This window comes from Nicotiana attenuata, chromosome 5 (genome assembly GCF_001879085.1).
Source record: "Nicotiana attenuata strain UT chromosome 5, NIATTr2, whole genome shotgun sequence".
Taxonomy (NCBI): domain Eukaryota; kingdom Viridiplantae; phylum Streptophyta; class Magnoliopsida; order Solanales; family Solanaceae; genus Nicotiana; species Nicotiana attenuata.
Window position 1 is genome coordinate 26801078 of NC_031993.1, and position 17114 is coordinate 26818191.

Genomic DNA, 17114 nt, shown 5'->3' on the forward strand with positions numbered 1-17114 from the left:
AACCCTGTTTTGAAATGTGCAGTCATATTGCTAAAGTTTAAAGACTTAAATTGCATTTTTCTGATGTTTTGAGTTAAAATCTATTACTTGACATTGCCCGAGTGGCTCATTTGCATGTTCTGGACTGAGGATGGATCGGGCTGCACGCCGCAGCGATGCTATGATGATATTGCGCTTGGGCTGTAGGACACCCTTCGGAGTCTGTACACACCCCCAGTGAGCACGGGTACCCAAATGGATCGGGTTGCGCGCCGCAGCGGTCATGTGCATTGCATTGCATTCATGCATTGTTTCCTGTTTGTACTACGTGGCATGACATTCAGCACTCTCATATCATTGGCATCCATGCTGTTCTTGCACTGCGTACTAGATACCCTGGTGTTATTTGTTAATAGAGTGCTGTGCCCGAGGGGCTAACTTTTGTGCGGCCTTGCACTATTTGATAACGCATTCATATGCTTGACTGTTGGAAAAGGATATTTTCAAAAGAGGTTTTTTAACTAAGCCATATATTTTCTAAAGGATTTTTCACGGTCTTACTGTTTTTTAAAAAGGGTTGTACTGTCCTATATAGCATGATGGAGTGCTCTTACGTGATTTCTTGCCTCTCAGTTATTATTTACTCTTATTACCACTGAGTTGGAAGTACTCACTTTACTCCCTGCACCTCGCGTGCAGTTGCAGGTATTGTTCACCCGGTAGCGGGTGATTAGCGGACTGAAGGTAATACTAATGTAGCTGAGCAAGGTGACCGCTAGCGTTCGCGGCACCGGACTTCATCTTTTGGATTCCAGATTTCATTTTATATATATATGACCCTGTAGTTGTGTTCCTACTTCTTAGATGCTCGTGACTTGTGACACCCCGGTCGGGTTATGTGGGGTTGAAAATACTGATTATTATGGCTGTTAAGTTGTATTATTGTATTCACTTATGTTTAGTAACTGTTAAATAAATGATTTGGGTAAGTTGGCTGGCCTTGTCTTTACGAGAGGCGCCATCACGACCGGGTATGGGAATTGGGTCGTCACAGGTGTTTGATGAAAACCAATGGCAGATATGGAAAGAGGAGGGAAGGAGGATTTAGTGGTGTAAATTTGGGATGATTTGGACGCCGGCCGCCGCCGTGAGGCGATTTCCGGCGGCGGTTTCAGGCGGAGGAGGGGCGGCGTTACACTTCTGGTGATAGAGAGTGAGAGAGACGACTTTGGGGGAGGGGGGTAGGTCAGGGATCCGACAATTATATACTGGGAACCTAGGCAGTTCTCAATCGTTGGATCAAAAGAATCAATGGCCGAGATGAAACTAAGCCAACGACGTCGTTCACTAGGGGGGGGGGGGGCAGGCCGGGTTTGGGGTAGTGATTTGGGCTGGGTTTGTACATGATTGGGCCTGGGGGGAGGATCCTGATTAAATGGCCCAAACTTTATTTCCCTTTTATCTATTTTTCTTTTCTTTTCCAATTTCAAAACAAATTAATTCTCTCTTTTTCCTTTTAAAATTAACAAAATCGAAATTAATTCCTAGAGCTCTTAACTAACTAAAAAAAACTAATTAAACCTAAAATGATGATTAAAACAATTAATTCAAAACAAATTAACAGAAAACCTGACAAAGTCAAAGCTAGAATTAAAAGTGCATTTTTAAGCTACTTTTCGTAATTTTCATTTTATAAAGCAAATGATTTCTAATTAACCCTGAAATGCAAAGTTAATCCCAAATGCTAAATGCAACATATTTTTGTATTTTTTTGCTAATTAAAATGCACAAACAAGATGCAAACAATTAACATAAAATGTCACAGAAATTCACAGAATTGCGAAATATTGAAAGAAATCATTTTGTTTGAATTTCTGGGAGTAATTCATATAGGGCAAAAATCACGTGCTCACAGTCCTTAGTTACAATGTGCCCGAAGAATACCACCAGTCTAGCTAGAAATCATACTTCGAGAACTTGGCAAAAAGTTGGTTTTCCAACACCATCTATAACATATTTTTCAAGTGACCCTCATGTTCTTCATAAGTATGAGAATATACAAGAGTGTCATAAATAAAAACTATGATACTTTTTTTCGTAGAAATAACTTGAACACCATATCATTATATCCATGAATGCGGGTGGAACATTTGCCAATCCAAAAAGTATCACAAGTAACTCATAATGTTTGTACTGAGTTTGAAGTGCCTTAGGTATATCTTCCTCTCTAACTCAAAGTTGATGATAATCATATCGAAGATCAAGCTTTTATAAGTGGGTGGTTTCTCGTAACTTATCAAACATATCATTTATACGAGACAATAGGTACTTATTTTGCATCGTTACCTTATTCCCCAATCTGTAGTCGATGCACATCCTTAGGGACTTGTCTTCTCTCTTTTTTTGGTACACCCCACGGTGATACATTCAGTCCGGTAAAACTCTTATCCAGTAGGTCTTGCAATTGTTTATATAGCTCCCTCAACTCAACTAATGTAATACAATATGGAGTATCAATATGGGTTGCGTGCTAGGTGCCAGAACAATATCAAAGTCTATTTCTCATAACGGAGGTAGTCCTATTTAATATTCACAAAATTAATCAGATAATTCTCTGTTGGTACCATTTTCTAGCTAGGTGTCTTGTCACTTATGTCTCTTATAATAGATAAGCGAACCCCAATAACCATTCTTTAGTAATACTAGCCTTGATACAAAATATAACATTATCTATCGGTGGAACCCATTTCCCTCTTTTGATAAAACTGGATTAATTTGATAACTGAAACTTAACTACCTTTGCATGGAAATCAAGGATGAAATGGGAGGAAGATAATCAATCCTTGCCTATTGGCCTGTCAAAGTAGACCATATTAAGTAATATCAAGTAAACTAGGATATCTTTATACTCAACTTAACAAATTTGATAAGCTTGTTAAACATGTTCAATTAACTCAAATTCTACCACATGAGGAACAACCCAAAAAGATCATTCAATATCTCACCATCCATTATTTCCAATTGCTCGACTCGCGTTAAAAGTCTTGTGCTTCGCCTCCAAAAGTTTTTCTACATGCCCATCGCATTCATGTGACGACCCGGCCCGTCGTCACGTGAGTTACCGTCCTGTTTTCCTCATATTATGTTTCTCCATGCTTCATTATCGGTATTTGAGGTGATCGAGTTGAATTGGATTGGTTTTAGATGGAAATGAGACACTTAGTCTCTTTAAGGAAAGCTTGTTTTGGAAAAGTCAACCGAAAGTTGACTATTGAGTTAGAGGGCTCGGATGTGATTTTCGGTGATTCGGTTAGCTTCGGAGGATAATTTGTGACTTAAGAGCGTGATCGGAAGTGATTTTGGAGGTCCGGTGTGGAATTAGGCTTGAATTGGCGAAGTTAGTATTTTGGCGAACTCCGGTTGGTGAGTGAGATTTTGATCCGGGGGTCGGAATGGAATTCCGAGAGTTGCAGTAGTTCCGTTAGGTGATTTTGGATGTGTGTGCAAAATTTCAGATGATTCGGAGGTGTTTTGGTTGGGTTTTTGATCGAATGTGAGTTTCGGAAGAATTTGAAGAACTTAGGCTTGAAATTGATGAGAAATGAGGATTTTTGTGTTGTTGGATGTGTTTTAAGATTTTGAACAAGTTTGAATAGGGTATTGGATCATGTCTGTGCTTTTCGTTGAGGTCCCGGGGGCCTCGGGGTGAGTTCGGATGGTTAAACGGGAGTTTTGGGAGTTTGCATATAGTTGAAGATCTGCTGCATCTGGTATTCTCGCTTCTGTGGGTCTTGGACCGCAGAAGCGGAGGCTCTTAAGCGGGGGAGTCACCGCAGAAGCGGTCCATGGGTTGGTAAGGTAGATCCGCAGAAGCGGACCATTCTTCGCATCAGCGGGTCCGCAGAAGCGGACTGGTAGTCGCCGAAGCGGTGTTGACCTTGAGAGGAAGTTCCGCAGAAGCGGAAATATAGCCGCAGAAGCGGTTTGGCACTTTTAAATGAATATTCGCAGAAGCGTGATTTTGGCCGCAGAAGCGGTCCCGCATAAGCGGAAGCGAGACCGCAGAAGCGAAAACTGGACTGGTTAGAAGGGTTTTATTGAATATTTCATCCGCGAGCTTGGGATATTTTCCACCATTGTTGGGCGACCTTGAGAGCTTTTAGCGAGAATTTAAGGAGTTTTGACTGGGAATCGATTGGAGGTAAGTCCCTTAGCCTAAATACATGAGATTATGATAAATTTAACATAGAAATTAGTGGAAATTCATCAAAAAGGGGGTAAGTTTGGGCTTGAGAAATTATAAGTTAAAAATGGAATTTGGAAGGTCAAATGGACTCCGATTTTGATAAATTTGATATGCATGGACTCGTGGCGAGATGAGGAACCCGATGATGTAAATTTTATAGTTTTTCGAGAAGTGGGCCTGGGGCTCGGGTTTTGCTAACTTCGTGATTTTCGATGTTTTTCGAGTCTTTTCGATTGGGTTATATCCCCTTAGCCTATTTTAATGTATTCCTTGTGGTCTTGATCAGATTTGACGCGCGAGGAGGTCAATTTGAGAGGAAAAGGCATAGCGAGCTAGACTTTGGGCCGGCTTGAGGTGAGTAATAGGTGTAAATGATGAACTGAGGGTTTGAGACCCCAGAATTTCACATCATACCGCTATATTGAGGCGAGGCACGCGCTCTATGACGAGTGCGGGGCTGTTGGTTATTGGGGATTGTGACTTGGTCAGTCCCGGTGATGTTTTACTGTGTTTTTCTACTAGAACTTGTTAGAAATCATCGTTATTTGGACTTGACTGTTGTATTTGGGCTTCGTGCCGGTTATTTGGATCCTTCAGGGATTGATTTCACTGATTTGCATACTTTGCACATTGTTTAACCTCATTCCAAGGTTTTAAGTACTATTTTTGCAAACCCAACCCCTTTTTCTAAACTTGAAACTTCAAATGATATTTTAAATGATATTTTGGGCTGTGGATTACTGATTTAAAAGTGCCCGAGGGGCTTATTGTGATTTTCTGGATTTATGGATGGCTCGGGTTGCACGCCGCAGCAGTACTATGTGATATTGAGGCCGAGGGCCTGGTTGGTGCCACGAGATGGCTTATTTGCGCTTGGGCTATAGGAGCCCCTCCGGAGTCTGTACACACACCCAGTGAGCGTCGTCGACGTAAAATATATGGTTGGCTCGGGCTGCACGCCGCAGTGGGTACCTGAGTTTACCGGTATTTGCATTGCATTGCATCATTGCATCATTCCTTACCTGTTACCTGTCATGGTTCTTTCTGTAATACTACTTTATTGACTTGCCGGTCTCACTGTTAAAGGTTTGGTACTGCCGTTATAGTTGCCTTGTGTTTTTTTGTGATTTCTTATCTTCAGTTATTATTTATGCTTATTACTCACTGAGTCGGAGTACTCACTTTACTCCCTGCACCTTGTGTGCAGATTTAGGTGCATCGCAGTCTGAGGGAGGACCTGTCTAGCTGAGCAGCATTTCACCGGGAGCATCGAGGTAGCTGCATGGCGTTTGCAGCCTTGATCCTTCCCTCCTATCCCTATTTTTCATTATTCCGTTTCTTAGACAGTCTTGTTATAGGATGACACTCTGTATTAGAGGCTCGTGATCGTGACACCGGATCCTGTTTTGGGTTATGTTCTAGTATTTTTTGTTGGTTTTCAGTATACTACTCCGTGCTTATAGTAGTTGATAAGATGGTTTGGTAATGTAGTATCTGTGTTCGAATTCCTGAATTATCATATGTTGAGATTTGTTGTTGAATGGTCGGGCTTGCTTAACAATGTGTTGGGCGCCATCACGACCGGGGTTTGGGTCGTGACAATTCATGTTTTCGGTCATTGGCAAGCTCAACTACCATAAATAGGTCATAATCTTTGCACATGGAGTTACTGCCTCGTTTAAAAGGTTAAGCAGCCCTTATACAAGCCTCTAAATTCATGATCTTTATCTAGCTAGCTGAGAAAGTCTGGTGCCATATAGCGTACATCCGTTGTGTGAACTAATTTCTTATATCGTGGATTCATGCTTTTGACTTTCAAGAAGGAATTAATTCATAATAGTTTAGCGAACTCGTTCTCAAGTCAGTTGTGTTGCACCTATCGATGTTCCTAAAATATGATATCATACCATATGTTTGCCTTGTTTGGTGCACCAGACAGTCCTATAGTACAAATTGGCCATGTTCTCCAGTATGTAACTTATTAGCGCCACACACCTCTTACTAAAACATCCTAGAGCTCGTAATGCTGTAGATTCTTTTTTCTCGTTGAGACCCTCTGAGGATCTTCCGAACTCTCACAAATTGTAAACTTGGTGGTTTCAAAGTTAGGAACTCTGTTAAGGAAACATCTCTGCTCTTGAAAATTTTAGTCAATTTAGGCGCCTAAGGCCTCTAGACCCCTATTTTCACTTCTATTCATCTCTTGTCTATCCATCATGATCTCAGTTTTTCTTTTTTCCACAGAGGAAAGTACCTTTGTGACGACTCTATTCTATTGTTATAATAGCGGTTGACTAGTGCTAATTTTAGAAATGGACTTAACTAACTGTCTTAACAGTATAAAAGCCTCTCATTGTGGCAAAACAACCCTTTTTATTGGCCTATCTACAACTTCTATCGCTTTCCTTTGTTGGAAGACGATTGCGTGTCCGGTGGCAGCACTTGATTATTTGAACCTCTAGACAAATTCTATTATTGAATGATCGGTCCTAGCCAAACCGGAACAAGATAAAAGGTGACATATTGAGTTATCTGGACCTAATCGCCACACGCGTAAGGAGGAATAAGAAAGAAAAACAAGACACATCCTATCACGCCCTCGCAGAATCACGATTATGGGAATGGCCGGCTACATAACCATAATTGAGATTCTACTACTAACGTGCGCTCCATTAGTCACAGGAATAACCTAGTGCTCTGATACCAACTTTGTCACGACCAATTTAGGATCATGACCGGCGCTTAGGAGCAAGTGCCCCTAAGAAAGCCTCATCGGTATTTAACAGAAAATCGGACAGAGTTTTCCCTATTTTAAGAATATCCAAAGTTTACCCTGTCTCAAAAATCAACAACAAAACCAACCTATATCGACCAAATATCTCATAATCTTCATCAACTAATCAGACAGTTATTCACCACTATTAATCAATCACTTGCAACACGGTAATCTTAACTTCATCTCCAAAATACTATAAGAGAATCTAATACTAGTCACGGGTCTATTAATGAACGAATACTCATGACACTAATAAAATGAATGTGGAGAGACTCTAAGAGTTCAAAAGGAGAGAACATAATAAATAAATAAACTCTTCGGCCACGCGAACAAATGCGGGGCTCACCAGGAACTATCAACTCGTGTACTCTAATTAACGAAATCCTTGCTCGCGTCAACTATTATCTCTGTAAAAAAAATAGCGGGGAGTGAGTCGCTAGCTCAGTGAGTAATAACACCTAACCACAACCGTTTTTAATTGGAGATAAATCAGAAAATATCATAATAATGCCCTTTCAGAAACAATAATCAGTATTCAGTCTCACCATGCGTTTCATGTCAGCTCATCCAATTAATATCTACCTATGCTTCGGGTTACTCAACACAGTCAATATTCTTCTATTAAAAAGCTGTCATATTGATTATTCATGGTATTGTTCAACAAAATATTTTTCTTAATCAAGTGAATAATCCCAAATTTAATAATATTGCTGCCCATACATAAATAATTGGTATTTTAATATTCGTTATCCAATGAAATTTTCATATACACAGAGTAAACTCAAGCAAACCGCAAGTAAAAAAATGTACTTTGGGATTGAAAGGTGGCTTCTACCATTTTCCCTCGTTTCTTTGTTCTATGGCACAAGATTTCGCCACAAAAACTATTTGATCAACCATCCTTTGTTCTTTACGGTTAATTGCCAGTGAATCCCCTCGTTTTTTTCAATTCCTTGGCCGACCAAAGTCCTTTTCTTTTGCCCAAGTATTAAGCTCTGTTTTCTTTCCTCTTTATTTTGATCGATAATACACTTAGGTTTATAAACCCTTGGACTTCATGGCATCAGGTAGTGGCTTCGGCCCATTAGGATTCTTTTAGGGGTTTTGACATAGTTACCACAAAAACAAAACTATTTACCCTTGTCTATTCATTTATTTTTATACTCATAAACTAATTACATTTCCTATCCATAATAGTTTTTGTAGAAAATTTTTTCTTTATTCTCCAATTCTTTTTTATTTCAATTCTTCTTTTCTTTTCTTTTTTTTTTCTTTTTTTTTTTCTCCTTTTTTTTTTTCTCATTTTCTTCTTGTTTTTTTTCTTTTTTTCCTTTTCTAATTTCATTTAACTTCTTTTTTTTATATTCTATTTCTCTTCATAATCTAATTCATTTACTATTTTCACTATTTTTATTATTCTTTTTTTTATATTATTACTAAAGAAAAATCAAATTGTGTACCAATTAAATGTAGCTAATACAATCAAAAAATATTAACTAACATATGATACCAGTATAGTATATAGCTATACCAACAGGGTATACAATTGTAAGCAAAGATTTAAAAAAATTTAATTCAGTGATTAAACTGAAATAATATCAGCTGTCAATAAAAATCTCAAAAAATTTGTTAGAAACTAAGCGTCCACCAAACGGTATGGAGAACCAGGTTCTCTATGAGTTTCCACTGAAGATACTAATGAACCAAACTGTATAGCGATCTAGTCCTATATCAGTTCTCACAGTGCTAACTACTGAACCAATATGTAAATGAGACACATGATAAGTTCCTACTGTATAGAGAACCAGATCCTCTATAAGCTCCCACTGTAAGCAACGGACTGTAAAACCAACCAGTATAGGGAATCAGGTTCTCTAATTGTTCCACAGTAGCTCGGCAGTAAGTAAAGAACACAGAGGATTTTTACATGGAAAAATCCCACACAAGGGGATCAAAAAACCACGACCTACACTTGTAAGCTTTCAACTAACTTGTAAACACCTATTACAAGCCACTTTGTAAGGATTCTATTACATAGGATTCAACTCAACTAACTTGTGGTACTCTCACCACAAGCCACTTTGTGACTCTCTAGTTACAAAGACTTTAACTAACTTGTGATACTCTCACCAAAAGTCACTTTGTCACTTCCTAGTAACAAAGACTTTAAACTCAACTAACTTGTAACAACACTATTACAAGCCACTTTGTAATAACTCTATTATAAAGACTTTAACTTATGACTAAACCTAGTCACAACATAAACTGTAGAGTGTACGGATTTTGGGTTTCCTAAAAAACAGCTTCTAAGAAAGAAAGATAGGAGTTACAATGAAGAACAAATAACAAAGACTCAACAAACCTAAGGACTTAAGATATCTTCGATCTTGGATCAGGTCCTTGAGGTTGCAGCAACTTTATTCTTGAGAGTAGGGGTGTGCATTCGAATCGGTTTATCGATAAATCGAATCGATTATTTGTTATCGGTTTATCGATATCGGTTTATCGATTTATCGATTTCGATTTCGATTTCGAAATTTTCCTTATCGAGTTATCGATTTCGATTTCGATTTTGTCCTCTTCGGTTTATCGGTTTATCGATAAACCGATAAGAAATACTAAAAAAATATTTTTTTTAATTTTTTTTTAATTTTTTTTTACCCTTATTCTATAATACCCTTTCCTTTACCCTAAGTCCATAACCCTATTATTTCATCTACCACATTTAAGATGATCATACTTAGAGCTCACGGGAATGAAGTTCAAATTAATGGAAAATAGAATTAGCCGTGATGATGTATTTTTTTTATACCATTGGAGTGTTGGTGGCACACATTTGATCCCTTACTTTAGTTTCGTTGCATGTGCTTTTTGACACAATTTTTATGTTATAAACGGTGTTCGTCTCATTTTAGCTTCTTTTGGTCCATATTAGTTAGGCGTGTTTATAGCGATATACTTTCCGTGGAATCCCGCAAATTTTCTTATTGGTGTAATCGATAACCGAATCGATAAGCCCCAAAAATCGATAAATCGAAATCGAAAAAATCGAAACCTTATTGAAACGATAACGATAAGCATATGTACAAATCGATAATCGATAAGTAATTATCGATAAGGGTCAAAATCGAATCGATAAATCGAATGCACACCCCTACTTGAGAGAGGTTGTGGCAAGCACTTGAGAGAGTATTTTCGTTTCTGATTTTGCAAGCCTTAGAGAAGAATGTCTTTTGCCTTGCACCAGGTTTATACTACAAAATACATCACCTTAGTGATGTCAAATCTTGGTTAGTACATGCCTCTTCTCAATGGAAAGTGACTAATGCACTGTCTGCTGAACTATTGCGTGTACTGTTGCATGCAGTCACTTTCTGCAGTTGCTTTCCAGCTGTACAGTTGACTTATTCTTCTGTCAGGGGCACACCAAGGTATCAGGTTCCTACTCTGTTTCCTGTGAATCTAAAGGCACACTGCCCAGATTATCTTGAATGATTGTACCAGGCATGCTTTAGGTCCTTTATCTCGTTCTCTCATAAAGTAATTTATTTTACCTTCCTTGATTGTATTTATACGTGTGTGACATCACTTATAATGATGTAAGGAAGGTAGGTAAAAAGCCTTCCATAGAAAGTTGACTGTTGCACTGTTCCTGTGCAATAGCGTGTGCAGGCAGCAACTTTCTTGCTGGAGAGTTGACTTCATACAGTCTCCTCGGGAACTGGTAGGAACCTGTTTCCTCAGCTGTCCCTTCCACTCTGAATAGTTGAGTTATATCCCACGCTGGATCCCAACCTGGAACTTGTGATCTCGAGGTCTTGTGAATGTGAACAGGTTCCTTATCTGGTTCTGGATGGTAAGTTTGTTAGATCATCAAAATATAAAGTAAAGTACCTATGCCCAAGGTACTTGTAACCTATCAATTTCCCCCTTTTTTATGACGACAAACTTTGAATTGATATTCCCCCTGCGAACCAGATCTCCACATTGTTCCCCCTACGAATCAGCTATATTCCCCATGAGAACCGAACCTAAGGAGCTGATCACAACTGGTTCCTCAAGACTGTTTGGCAAATCATCAAAACTCAAAGTACCATAACTTATCAATTTCCCCCTTTTTGATGAATGACAAACCTAGAATTATTCCCCTTGAGAATCAGATTCCTTACATGCATTAATCACATCTGGTCTGTGCCCAGTTCGTTGAGAACGTTTGTCATCATCAACACATGACATAGTATAACTTGGATCAATTTCCCCCTTTTGATGATGACAAACCCGAAATTATTATTCCTCTTGAGAACCAGATTCCTCATATGTTTCCCTGCGGATCAGACCTATAATCAACATAGTATCAGCAACGTTCCCCCTGCGAAGCAGAGCTATCTTTCATGCACAACACAACTTAGACTTGATTCTGTTCCACCCATGTTGACACCCCTATAACTTCCACCTTTTGGCATCATCGGAAAGAGTAACAGAAAAAGCACAGCCAAAAAGAAGTTCAGCAACACTAACTTATGCCACTTGGGCAACACAGCATAAACAATAACAAGAATAACAAGCGAATTTCATTGCACAAAACAGAGTTATTGCCCATAGTAGAGTAACTATAATAAAAGCGCAGTAGTGTCAACAATACATAATATGACAATTTAAACAGCTGAAGTACCAATGTCATCAAATATAGGGATCAAAAGAAGATAAGATTTCAAGGGAATTTGGAAGGAGCGAAATACATGGATCACTGGGCAGGAGGAAAAGTAAGGGGCTAAGGCATTTATGAGCTTGTCCATTCGTTCATTTACTCTCCTTTGATCAACGATCATCTACTCTCTCAGTTCTTCCACCTATTTCCTCAATCATTCATTCTCACCCTTCAACTTAGCATTCTATTCTGCCAAGGGTCTTCGAGGACCAGGTTCTCAACCTAGCTGAGTAGGTTGAACCATCAATCACATCACCAAGAATCTCCCCAAGCTTCGTCTCATCAAGAACAGACTCAGTCTCATGCACATATAGCATCATAGTATCACGTAAAACATAGAAGTTTTTACTTCTTCTTCATAAACATTGGGACTTGGAGGAACAAAAAGGTGATTCTATTTTTGGAACTCAACAATGTCGAGAAGTTCCTCCATTTTTTTCAGCAATATTAGAGTCAACACTCTGCCTTACAGTACTTTTTGAGACTTCAAAGTCTTCTCCCTCCAAACCTAATAGCTCAACCTTTTGCTTCTGTAAGGAACCAGGTTCCTTACTTACACTACCCTTTCTATCCCTGAGCATCCATGTATCCCTCTTCTTCTTCTTAATCTGTTTACCCTTATCATCTGCTGCATCTTCCTCAACCAACCCCCCCCCCCCCCATTTTTTTCTCACAAGGAATCGGTCACACCACTTCATCATCAATCAACCTACTTTTCACCAGTCCTTTTTACTAGATCGGAAATTCGTTTATACACAGAACTCATAAAAAAGGTCATCATTAAAATTGACTTCATCAGAAGGACTTGAGGAATCAGTTCCCTCATTCAGTCCTCACATTTACCAATTTTTCCATCCTTCAAGGCTTCCATGAATCCAGCAACAGCGTCAGCCTCACGCTCTAGAATATTAGATCTACCCTATTCCCTTTCAATTAAACTTCCACCAAAATCTACCAAAGAGTTCTTGGGGTTATGATTCTGAGGGAGTTGGGTTTTTGGAAAGTGAGAGAGTTGGGTTCACTTCTGGAATATTTGGAAAGAAGGATTATTTGGAGATAAGGTTGATTTTGTTTTTGAGGAAAAGAATTGGTTTTATTTGGGTGTAAGATAGAGAAGTGCCTTGTTGGGGCAACGGGTCAGTTCAGAAAAGGTTTATCATTTTGGACTTCAAAAGTTAGGAGGAGAGGCAGGAGAAAGGCAGAAACAAGTTAATGACATGATACTTCAGCAGCTTAAAAAGGCATATAAGTAGTGAGAAGACTACTAACCTGAGTCACAGAAACCAGGTTCCTTGACAGTTTTTGAAAATTTGAGCAAAGACTCCTAGAAGTGCAATGGCACTCTTACTTGTTTTTGTCCTGAAACTGCCATATCTGTATACCTGTAACAGTATAGATTTGAGTTAGATGTCGCCAAAAACACTTTTTAGCATTGTAGCTTTCCTTCTTAACATAGCCAATCATCGAGGTACCAGGTTGATAACTAGGGATTTTGACGCATTTTATACTCCTTCTTGCTTATGCTTTGATTAGAAATTCATACAAAATAGTCCCAAAAGGCTCACAAGTTGTGCTTGATTGCAGGATTGATCAACAAAGTGACAAGATGTCAAAAATCAGCTCAAAAGGAGTGAAACTTGCACAAGCGCCAAAGAAAAGACAAAGCTCAGGCTAAATAAGGCTAGTGCGGCCGCACTATATTCTGTGCGGTCCGCACTGGGAGATTCAGAGAGATGGATTTTCAGGCCAAGAGGCAGTGCGGCCGCACTACCATTTTGTTCGGTCCGCACTGAGATCAACGTGGCCACAGTCCATTCTCTGCGGTCCGCAGTGAGGAGAATCAGAGAGCTGCAATTTCAGGTTGTCAAGCCAATGCGGTCCGCGGTCCTTTTTATGCGGACCGCACTAGAAGCCTCCGCGGCCGCAGTCCATTCTCGGCGGTCCGCGATGCCAAGATTCAGAGAGCAGTTTTCAAAGTCCAAAGCCCTAGTGCGGACCGCGGTCCATTTTGTGCGGTCCGCACTAACCCCGCAGGGGCATTTTTTGTCCAGAATTGTCAGCTTAGTATAAATAGCTTCTTTTCCATTTTTAGGTCAAGCAGATAGTATCAGAACATAGCTGCGCTCGTGGGTTCGAAGTTTGTAGCCATTTTGGGAAATTTTATCTACATTTCATCATTGAATCTTTGTGTTTATCTTGGTAATTAATTAATATGAGTTTATCTTCATCTATTTCTTATTTTTCTTCTTTAATTATGAGCAACTAGACCCATAAGCTAGGGTTGTGGCTCAACCTTAGTGTGGGTAATTGATGGGTCTTGTATTTTATGGCTCAATTTACTATGGGTATTTGATATTTGGGCTAATTCCATGTTTAATTGCTAAATTAGTGGTTGCAAACACTAGTTTGTGTTTAGTTGACTTCTGCTCTTCTTGAGAAAGAGAGCCTAAGTCTCTAGAATTAGTCCAAAAAGGAATTGGGGCGTACTCAAGAGATTGATAGCCCCAATTAAAGGGTAAAACTTCGAGAGAGTAATACCCGACTTGAACCCTAGTTGCTTGTGCAAATTTGCATACCCAATTGGTCTTGAGAAAGTCAATTCGGGCAAAATCACTCGAACCACCGAGAGGTGTAGAGTGGGTAAAGTCGTGTAACGGTTATATCATACTCCCCAAATATGTCAAACGTGCCTTAAACTCAAGTACCCGTCAATTGACCACCTAGGCGGAAGTCACTACCCTAGTGCATTTTAAACCATTTGAACAACCCGTAGCATTATAACTCTTTGCATAATTTAGTTGCAATTACCATTTGTAGTTTGATAATAGTAGAAGTAAACAAAAAACCCCAAAAATGAATAGAAGTGTAATTAAGAACACATACGTAACTCTACACTAGATAGATACTCGATTCCAAATTCTAGCTCTCTGTGGATATCGATCCCGACCTTAAATAGGGTATAAGCAGCTCCGACCCTCTCTCGCTACTTAATTAGTAGTGCGGGGTAGGTCGCGATCACTTTTTGGCGCCGTTGCCGGGGAATTAACGGTTTTGGCTATCTATCTAGATAGATTTGTGTTTTGTTCTTCTTTTCTTCTTTGTTACTAATTTGCTTGTGTCAATACATCAGGTACAAAATGGCATTAAATGCTAATGACCCACTTGGAAACGTGAATGCGGGGGAGGAGGTAGATGACAATGGAGATGAAGAGATGCCTCTTGTACCTCAAGGACAACGTAGAGGCCGCCAGGCCAATGCAAATGACAATATTCCAGACCCTCCTCTGCCACCTCCGAGAGTGGCTCCTAGAGTTCTTCCCAACCAAGGCTATGCAAGTGCTATTGTTCCGCCCCGGATCCGGGCGGGCAATTTTCAAATAACCAATATGATGCTGACATTATTGGATCAGCGTGGGTATTTCATGGGTGCTCCCACTCAGAATGCGTACAAACATCTCAAGGGGTTCGTGGATACCTGTTGGGGGAGCAAGCAAACCAATGTGTCTGAGGATGCACTTCGATTGAGGCTTTTCCTATTCTCACTTAGGGGGAAAGCATTGGATTGGCTTGAGCGACTTCCCAACCATTCCATCACAACTTGGGATGAGTTGGCGGATAAGTTCATTGCCAAATTTTTCTCACCGGGACACATGGCAGCACTACGGGATGAGACCTTAGCCTTCAAGGAGGAGCCTACTGAACCATTGCACGAGATTTGGGAGCGATACAGAACTATGGTGAAGGAATGCCCCAATAATGATATGACAGAGGCGATGATACAACAGACCTTCTATCAGGGCATCAATACAACGAATCAGTGCATAGTGAATCAATTGGCTGGGGGAAATTTCATGAAGCTGCCTTATGATGAAGCTTGTGCTATTCTTGATGAAATGGCTGACACATCCTCCGCTTGGCAAAGTAGAGCCAATGTGCTGCAGGGTGACCCCACGGTCACTCATTCACATAAAGAACTACATGACCATGGTCAGGCTATAGCACAACTTACAACAACAATGAACCAACTAGCAAAGGCACAGTTGCAACAAGTTCAGAATCCTCGCCAAGTAAACGCCATGGAGGGTGTTAACATGCTTGTGAACAATAGAAGACAGAGAGGTCAACAGAACCAAGGGAATTCTGATCAATTTGACAATGATTGTGGTGGATTCCAAGATGATTGCTATGATGGGCAGAACGAAGAGGTGCAATATGTGAATAATTACCAAGGCCAAAGAGGCAATTCTTCCAACCAACAACAATAATGGCGATCCCAACAATTGGGGTAACCAACAACAAGGAAACAATAACTGGAACAATCAACAACAAGGGAACAAAACAATTGGGGAAATCAAAATAACAACCGGAACAATCAGGGAAACTGGGGCAACAACAATTGGGGTGGAAAAAACAACAACCAGGGTGGATGGAGCAATAGCTAAGGAAATCAGGGGCAAGGCTTTCAAAGGCCCCCAATGTACCAACAACCGAGCAACCCGCCCCCTTTTCCATCCCAGGGTCCTAGTACATCCAACAATGAAATGGGTAGAATTGAAATAATGTTCGAACAAATGATGAAGAAGAATGCCGATTCGGATGCTCAATTGGCTTCTCACAATACCTCCATTAGAAATTTGGAGGTGCAACTAGGCCAAATCTCTCAATCTTTAAATACACGCCCTAAGGGTGCTCTACCAAGTAATACGGTAGTGAACCCAAAGGGAGGGAACAATCATCTTATGGCTGTGACCACTAGGAGTGGACGAGGCGGTGATGTGAATGCCTCCAAACAAAAGCAAGTTTTGGGTGAAGAAGTTTAGTTGCAAGAAGATGAAGTTCCTTTGGTGGTTGAGAATGTGGTTGATGAAAATGTGAATGAAGAAGTGAGGATCAATATTCAAGATGCCGGGGTGGAAACAAAAAGTAACGTGAACCCATCTAGGGAGCACGTAATTGACATGCCGGAGCCGGTTGTGCCAAAAGCCAAGGCACCCTTGCCTAGGCCATCTCCCCCTTATCCTCAGAGGCTAGCCAAGCAGAAAAATGAGAATCAATTCAAAAAGTTCATTGACATGATGAAGAGCTTATCCATTAATGTTCCTTTGGTAGAGGCTTTAGAGCAGATGCCTGGCTATGCTAAATTCATGAAAGATTTGGTGACAAAGAAAAGATCCATGGACTGTGAAACTATCAAGATGACCCACCAAGTTAGTGCTATAGTACATTCAATGGCTCCGAAATTAGAGGATCCCGGTGCTTTCACTATCCCTTGCACTATAGGGAGTGCAGACTTTGCTAAAGTTTTATGTGATCTTGGGGCAAGCATCAACTTAATGCTCTACTCAGTTTTCAAGACTTTGGGTATTGGGCCTCCGAGGCCAACTTCCATGCGACTGAAAATGGCA